The following is an 8,039-nucleotide window of genomic DNA, read 5'->3' on the forward strand; positions in this document are numbered from 1 at the left end:
GCTGAGTTCCAAAACAACCCAGTTTTTAACACGTCTCTCATGCAACGCCCAGTGTTGATGAAATTCGTCTCTTTGTTTCATGTTACAAGCAAGATAATTTTTAAGCAAAATTTTACGTGTCCATGCGATAGAGCGATCCGGCATTAGTCTAGTGCGAGATTCGCATCGTCGGTGTCTATCAAGAAGGACAGTAAAACTCGAAGTACAATCAGTACTTCATAAGCGACAAAGCACCGGTTCTGCATGGCGGTAACAATCTGTGCGGATCAGGGCGGTGCTGTCGCTTCTGGAGTAATGTTTCACTGTCCCTGTTAATACATAACAGTGGAGGAAAGATCGTACTGGACACATTTGGGGCCGCTCTCTCTCTCTCCCTCTCTCTCACTCTCTCTCTCTCTCTCTCTTTCCTTTTTTTTTAATGGGGAACAAACAGACGTTTACCATTGACACAGGACGTCACGTGAAAGACGTGATGAGCACTATTTGCTTGGGCTGGCTCTAGCTGCACTCTGCAAAAGCTTAATGCAGTTATCGCCGGAAACAATGGAGAAAAAGCGGATGACGCTCTTGCGAGAGAGACCAGGTATAGTGGTAGGCAGTCTCTACTTCTGTCTGAGACCATGGAACTGACGATGCTGTTTGTACACCCTCTACTCAGCGGGCTTGTGCAGTGGGTTTTGTAGAGGCACAGACCTCTGCATTTGGCCGGCCTGCCTTTTCGTCCTAATTAGCACTGCAGAGGACCTATTGTTACATTAAAGTTACACAAAGCCCTCGAACAAAAAATTAATTGTCGAGATTTTGGAAGCGGAGCTCTGCTTCATTTGTGCACTCCTCAAAAAAAGACTTTTTAAAACGGAAAAAAGCTGCTGCTGCTGCTGGTGGTGGTGGTGGTTAGTGTTTAACGTCCCGTCGACAACGAGGTCATTAGAGACGGAGCGCAAGCTCGGGTTAGGGAAGGATTGGGAAGGAAATCGGCCGTGCCCTTTCAAAGGAACCATCCCGGCATTTGCCTGAAGCGATTTAGGGAAATCACGGAAAACCTAAATCAGGATGGCCGGAGACGGGATTGAACCGTCGTCCTCCCGAATGCGAGTCCAGTGTGCTAACCACTGCACCACCTCGCTCGGTCGGAAAAAAAGCTGACATCATCGTGCAAGGAAGTGTATTTGCTTTTCTATTGCTGCACTGTGAATGTATTATTTAGTACAATTTATGTTAGAATACATCTACAAATGCCCTTAACTACCGAAAAAGTCTCCTCATCGGCTAGTGTTTGTTTCTGATTTAAATTCATTACAATGCTCTTGAGACATAATGAACATTCAATAGCAGTATGGAAAATTACTCTGATGGATGTTGACTCAATAGACAGACACTTCAAAACTAGAACACTGAACTTATGAGGGTCATGCTAAAGACCGAACAGCTCTTAACTTAAGAATATCACTTGACTAATTGGAGGCTACTTCAAGCGGAAAGAATACGTTATTAAATTCTCCCTATGAAATGAGAAAGAACGCGGGAGAAACGACAAACGTAAGTTACTGTGAGGCTCGTTGGACTGCTGCATTTGAGTCAGACGCTTATTTTTTTTGAATATTCTTGTAGGGCGCGACAGAAAATAGCAAAGTGTTGCAAGCGATTTTTAGTTATATTGTATTCAGTTACATTGTATTGCATTGTCGAAGACTCACTCGCTAGCTAACTGCTAAATGTTTATAATTTAATAAAGTAACTGATCACCAAGAAATATCTGTGACATTGTGACTATAGAAAACTTCTCTATGAAAAAACGTACAGCTTTCGTTGTGAACGAAAGCTCTAAAATTGTTTTTCTAATTGCAAGTAAGTGGCTTGCATCAGTGACGAAGTCAACATGAACTTCAGTTATAAAGCTGCAGAAACTTTCTTCTAACACTGTTAAAACAACTCTTTGCTTCTGCCACCAAGGGTACTACTGGAACGAAGCTATTTTTGATACTGTAAGATTTAATGTAACATTACAAAAAGTAGCCTTGTTTGGCTTAGGTTTTACGCAGGAGTATTCCAAAAACAATTTCAAAGGTTGTTGTTTGTAGCACCATCAATTCTAAGCTTGTTCTGGCGGTTAGCGTGTGTTTCACCTTTGAGTTCACAAATGGTTCAAATGGCTCTGAGCACTACGGGACTCAACTTCTGAGGTCATCAGTCCCCTAGAACTTAGAACTACTTAAACCTAACTAACCTATGGACATGACACACATCCATGCCAGAGGCAGGATTCGAACCTGCGACCGTAGAGGTAGCACGGCTCCAGACTGTAGAAGCCTGGAACCGCTCGTCTACCCCGGTCGGCTCACCCCAGATTTGACTGAGTGAAAAATTTTAAAGTGGTGTTAAAGTTAGGACTTTATGTTTCCTCTCTACATGATTGCTTGAGTCATTTCAACGATCGAAGGACGGCAAAGCCGCACCACGTCCAACTGGATATTGTACGGTACAGCAGTGTAGTATTAAATCTACCTTTCTATTTGTCACTAATTTTACTTTTACTTTTTTCAGTCCTAACCATTTAAAAAACGACCTTGTATCATAAGCAGTTTCTTCGCACTATGTATACGCCGCTCAAGAGACAGACTGATGATAAAATTTATTCCTTCCAGATATTTACTTTCTGCAGAAGCAGCGAAAATGAGCATAATAGATTAACGTATTGCAAATAAACACGCTATGACGTCGAATAACATCACTCAAGATATATTTAGTATTCTGTGCACGGTAAATGTATGGGGACTGTTTCCTATAAAAACATAGGTTGCCGCTAGTCAATCAAAAGGATTCCAGAAAGTCGTCACTGATAATTTCCCAGAGCCGTTAAAAGCAAACAATAACCTTTCTGGTTCTTTATTTGAATTTTATATTATCAAATGGAAGTGTTGAGTAATAAATACTGAATATTAATTTTTAAATAATATGTGTTCACCTGTAATTACCAATTATGTGAAAAAGTGAGTTTTCAAAGAAAATAAAATCTTGTACAAAAATGTGGAATATAACATAAAAAAGCTAAATACTTTTTCTTTCCAGAAATCGAACAATATTAACAATATTTTTTTCCTTCAACAATAAAACATTTCATACGTCTGCACAATTTCTTTTATCTTTTTTCGTGTGATTAGCAATTTAAAACAATATATCTAACATTTACTAAAGTCTAGCTGTTCTACCAGGCTTCGGTCAGGGAGTTGATACAAGACTGTGTGGTAGCTGGAATAAAAGGACAAAGTTCTAAGGTATAAGAGTTAGAAATAATTTATTGAAAAATATGTTATAACTATTTATGATACTTGTTAAAGTAGAAGAGCTAAAATATTAGTTGAAAACATATTCTAACTATTTACAATATTATTTTATGAATAATATTTTTCATTTTGTTATCTGGGGTCTATATGTACAATTTTTTCGAATTTCCTACTCGAGAGCAGGCTAGATATAATTGACTGTGAGAGAAGCGGAAGTCTTTGAGGTTGATGCCGCAATATTTTAAAGTTTGTGCCAGCACTTTGTTGATCGCAAAATTGTAGGCTAATATGATCATAAACTGTAGTCTTTTTAAATTGAAATCGCAGTTCAGGAGCGATTAGTGGTATTCTGTGGATAAATAGTATATGGCTCAAATGGCTCTGAGCACTATGGGACTCAACTGCTATGGTCATTAGTCCCCTAGAACTTAGAACTACTTAAACCTAACTAACCTAAGGACATCACACATATCCATGCCCAAGGCAGGATTCGAACCTGCGACCGTAACAGTCGCACGGTTCCGGACTGCGCGCCTAGAACCGCAAATAGTATATGACCTTTGTAGTTTCCAGTCATAAGTTAGGCTTCGATTATATTATTCGATAGCTATTTGACGATAGTCCTTCTTCTATTACATAGTTTTAGTGATTTGAGGTTTCTGAATGATAGGATCGGAGATTCAATTTGAAGTCGAAGGCAGTGAAATGGCATTCCTGGTACTTGCAAAGAGTTTAGAAATTTGTAGGTAAGTTCGCAGTTTCTTCGGCGTTTGCCATCGTGTGGACTGATTTATATATTCTCTCTTCACCAGGAATTTTCTTTTGAATATTAAAACTGATATCGTCAACGATATTACTTTTAGCTGCCAGAATTGCCCTTTCAAGTAGCCAGTTCAGATTGTTATAGTTGTGAACAATTTTTGGATAGATTTGGTCTATGAGTTCGTTTTCAGCAGTGGTTATGTATCAGAAATCACTGTGGAGTTTACTGTGGCCGGTTATCTGGTCAGTAGGATATGTGCCTTCGCCTATTTGTAAAAGTTGTTGAGCGAAATGTGCTGTCTTTGGTTAATAAAACTCTCATATTATTTATTAGTAACAGTATTTGTATGTGTGGCCAAAGATGTGGTTTTTTAAAGCATACTTTGATCTCGTCTGCTGTGTGTTGACTTCGGGATAACTGGAAGTGTTTATCGTAAATCTCGTGAGAGTAAGAGTAAAGCTCCTTACATCACCTCAGACTTTCCTCGCAGGTCTTGTAATGTTCTGTCCCTGGCTTCCAGTGATTTTTTATGTGCCATTTGCATTCTTCCCAGAAGATAACGTTAGCTTGCTTTAGAAGTTTCCCCACACAGATGCTCATGAGATGTAGCGGGTATTGTCCTCCGGCTATATTGAACGGCAGTTGTAGGGCGGAATGGACAGTTCGTCCTCCTTCTATAAGTATGGCGTTGCATTATCAGATGATGCCAGTGCAAATGCGATGTGTTGTTTAGTACGTATTTCCGCCAGCAGTAGATGTATTAGAAACGTTTTGCTGATGGCGCCTGGTGCGTCCAAGTAAATAATTCCGACAGTATTCTAGTCGAATCGGTCCTTGATAACGCTGTAAATTTCCATTTGATTGTCGTTGAGGAGTGGTTTGTCGTGAGCAATGTATCAAAGTAGTTCTTTGATGACGTAGCTTCCTTCCTTTATAATTTCGAAGTTAAGCACACTGATAGCAAATTTTCATTGTGCTTGCATCCCAAGTTGTACTAGGGTCTGCTTGTTTGTTGCTAAACATTTATCTTCCAGGCGAATGAGTGTTCCCTTCATGTCGTCGTTCAATTCTATGATCAGTTCAGGATGAGATTGCCGGACAGTATGCCATCACTCATACTCCCTTTGTAGGAGTCCCATAACTGTTTTGGATTCGGTGGGGTACATGTTTTGGAATTACGGCGAATAAGTCTATGTTCAACTGAGGTTGCGAGTAAGGCTTATTGTATTGTTAATTCCAAGTGTTTCTGGTTTCCTAGTAGTCTTAAGCGTTGCCATGTTTATCTGTACGTCTGGTATAGGTAACCGCTAACACTCTTGAGATCTGTGAATGTTGTTGGTCACCGAATTCGCGTAGCAGCATCCGGAGATAAAAACATTCGGCGTTGTTCGGATGTACAGTATATGTACTCAGCGTAGTGCACCAATTTTCATGTTTTCTGGATGATCGTATTCTGTAATTCCTTGTTTTTGTCGTGTGATACACGTCTAATAGGTAAGGACATCGACATATAGTAATGTTTTCGCGAATGGATCCGTTTCTCACATTTTGCTCACTTTCATTTTTCTACTGTGTCTTTTGTGAAGTAAACTGTGTGTCCATTCTCCAAATCAACAATTAGATGTTGCAAAGCTGGTTCGCGTTCGTTTATGGAAAAACCGAGAATCCGCCACGATGCTTCGTTACTAACGACGTACCTTCGCTGTCTTTATCTACACTCCTGGAAATGGAAAAAAGAACACATTGACACCGGTGTGTCAAACCCACCATACTTGCTCCGGACACTGCGAGACGGCTGTACAAGCAATGATCACACGCACGGCACAGCGGACACACCAGGAACCGCGGTGTTGGCCGTCGAATGGCGCTAGCTGCGCAGCATTTGTGCACCGCCGCCGTCAGTGTCAGCCAGTTTGCCGTGGCATACGCAGCACCATCGCAGTCTTTAACACTGGTAGCACGCCGCGACAGCGTGGACGTGAACCCTATGTGCAGCTGACGGACTTTGAGAGAGGGCGAATAGTGGACATCCGGGAGGCCGGGTGGACGTACCGCCGAATTGCTCAATACGTGGGGCGTGAGGTTTCCACAGTACATCGATGTTGTCCCCAGTGGTCGGCGGAAGGTGCACGTGCCCGTCGACCTGGGACCGGACCGCAGCGACGCACGGATGCACGCCAAGACCGTAGGATCCTACGCAGTGCCGTAGGGGACCGCACCGCCACTTCCCAGCAAATTAGGGACACTGTTGCTCCTAGGGTATAGGCGAGGACCATTCGCAACCGTCTCCTGGAAGCTGGGCTACGGTCCCGCACACCGTTAGGCCGTCTTCCGCTCACGCCCCAACATCGTGCAGCCCACCTCCAGTGGTGTCGCGACAGGCGTGAATGGAGGGACGAATGGAGACGTGTCGTCTTCAGCGATGAGAGTCGCTTCTGCCTTGGTGCCAATGATGGTCGTATGCGTGTTTGGCGCCGTGCAGGTGAGCGCCACAATCAGGACTGCATACGACGAGGCACATAGGGCCAACTCCCGGCATCATGGTGTGGGGAGCGATCTCCTACACTGGCCGTACACCTCTGGTGATCGTCGAGGGGACACTGAACAGTGCACGGTACATCCAAACCGTCATCGAACCCATCGTTCTACCATTCCTAGACCGGCAAGGGAACTTGCTGTTCCAACAGGACAATGCACGTCCGCATGTATCCCGTGCCACCCAACGTGCTCTAGAAGGTGTAAGTCAACTACCCTGGCCAGCAAGATCTCCGGATCTGTCCCCCATTGAGCATGTTTGGGACTGGATGAAGCGTCGTCTCACGCGGTCTGCACGTCCAGCACGAACGCTGGTCCAACTGAGGCGCCAGGTGGAAATGGCATGGCAAGCCGTTCCACAGGACTACATCCAGCATCTCTACGATCGTCTCCATGGGAGAATAGGAGCGTGCATTGCTCGAAAGGTGGATATACACTGTACTAGTGCCGACATTGTGCGTGCTCTGTTGCCTGTGTCTGTGCCTGTGGTTCCGTCAGTGTGATCATGTGATGTATCTGACCCCAGGAATGTGTCAATAAAGTTTCCCCTTCCTGGGACAATGAATTCACGGTGTTCTTATTTCAATTTCCAGGAGTGTATTTTAAATATTACCATGTCACTCAATTGTTCACACACTTATAGACATATTTCAGGGATTTCAATAAATTGTAGTATTCCATTTTTATGTGTGCTTAGAACATTTTGGTAAGTATTGTGTCATACGGTACTAACCACTGATTATCCATTTCCAATTCGTCAGTGCCTCGTATTCGTATTCCTGCTCTTCAGCCGTCATTTGTGGGTAATCGTTTTCTGTATTGGGATAGCCATCAACTGCGGTTTGTGTGTCGTCGAAGTATGGTCTTGAATATATTCACCTAACGTTACCGCTGGATATACTTCGTAAACCACATCAAATACTGAAGAACCGATTCCACGTGAAGAGACGGGCTCGAGTAATTTTTTAATACAAACCATACAAAAATGCACCGAAGTGTGTTTTTTAACATATACCTAGGTTTTTTTTAAATGGAACCACGTTAATTTTGTTAGCACATCTGAACATATAAACAAATTCGTAATCAGTGCCGTTTGTTGCATTGTAAAATGTTAATTACATCCGGAGATATTGTAACCTAAAGTTGACGCTTGAGTACCACTCCTCCGCTGTTCGATCGTATGTATCGGAGAGCACCGAATTACGTAGGGATCCAAAGGGAACGGTGATAGACCTTAGGTACAGAAGAGACTGGAATAGCACATTACGTCCACATGCTAACACCCTTTTATTGGTCTTTTTCACTGATGCACATGTACATTACCATGAGGGGTGAGGTACACGTACACACGTGGTTTCCGTTTTCAATTACGGAGTGGAATAGTGTGTGTCCCGGCATGTCAAGCCAATAGATGTTCAATGTGGTGGCCATCATATGCTGCACACAGTTGCCATCTC

At 42.9% G+C, this 8,039-nt stretch overlaps 1 non-coding gene across 1 annotated transcript; it reads right to left on the minus strand.

Annotated features, from left to right (window-relative positions):
- Positions 1 to 1,054: 1,054 nt before the first annotated feature.
- Trnaa-cgc (transfer RNA alanine (anticodon CGC)) lies at positions 1,055 to 1,127 on the minus strand. The gene has a single exon. It is a non-coding gene; the product is annotated as a tRNA-Ala (tRNA).
- Between the last annotated feature and the right edge of the window lie 6,912 nt (positions 1,128 to 8,039).

This window comes from Schistocerca gregaria, chromosome 2 (genome assembly GCF_023897955.1).
Source record: "Schistocerca gregaria isolate iqSchGreg1 chromosome 2, iqSchGreg1.2, whole genome shotgun sequence".
Classification (NCBI taxonomy): domain Eukaryota; kingdom Metazoa; phylum Arthropoda; class Insecta; order Orthoptera; family Acrididae; genus Schistocerca; species Schistocerca gregaria.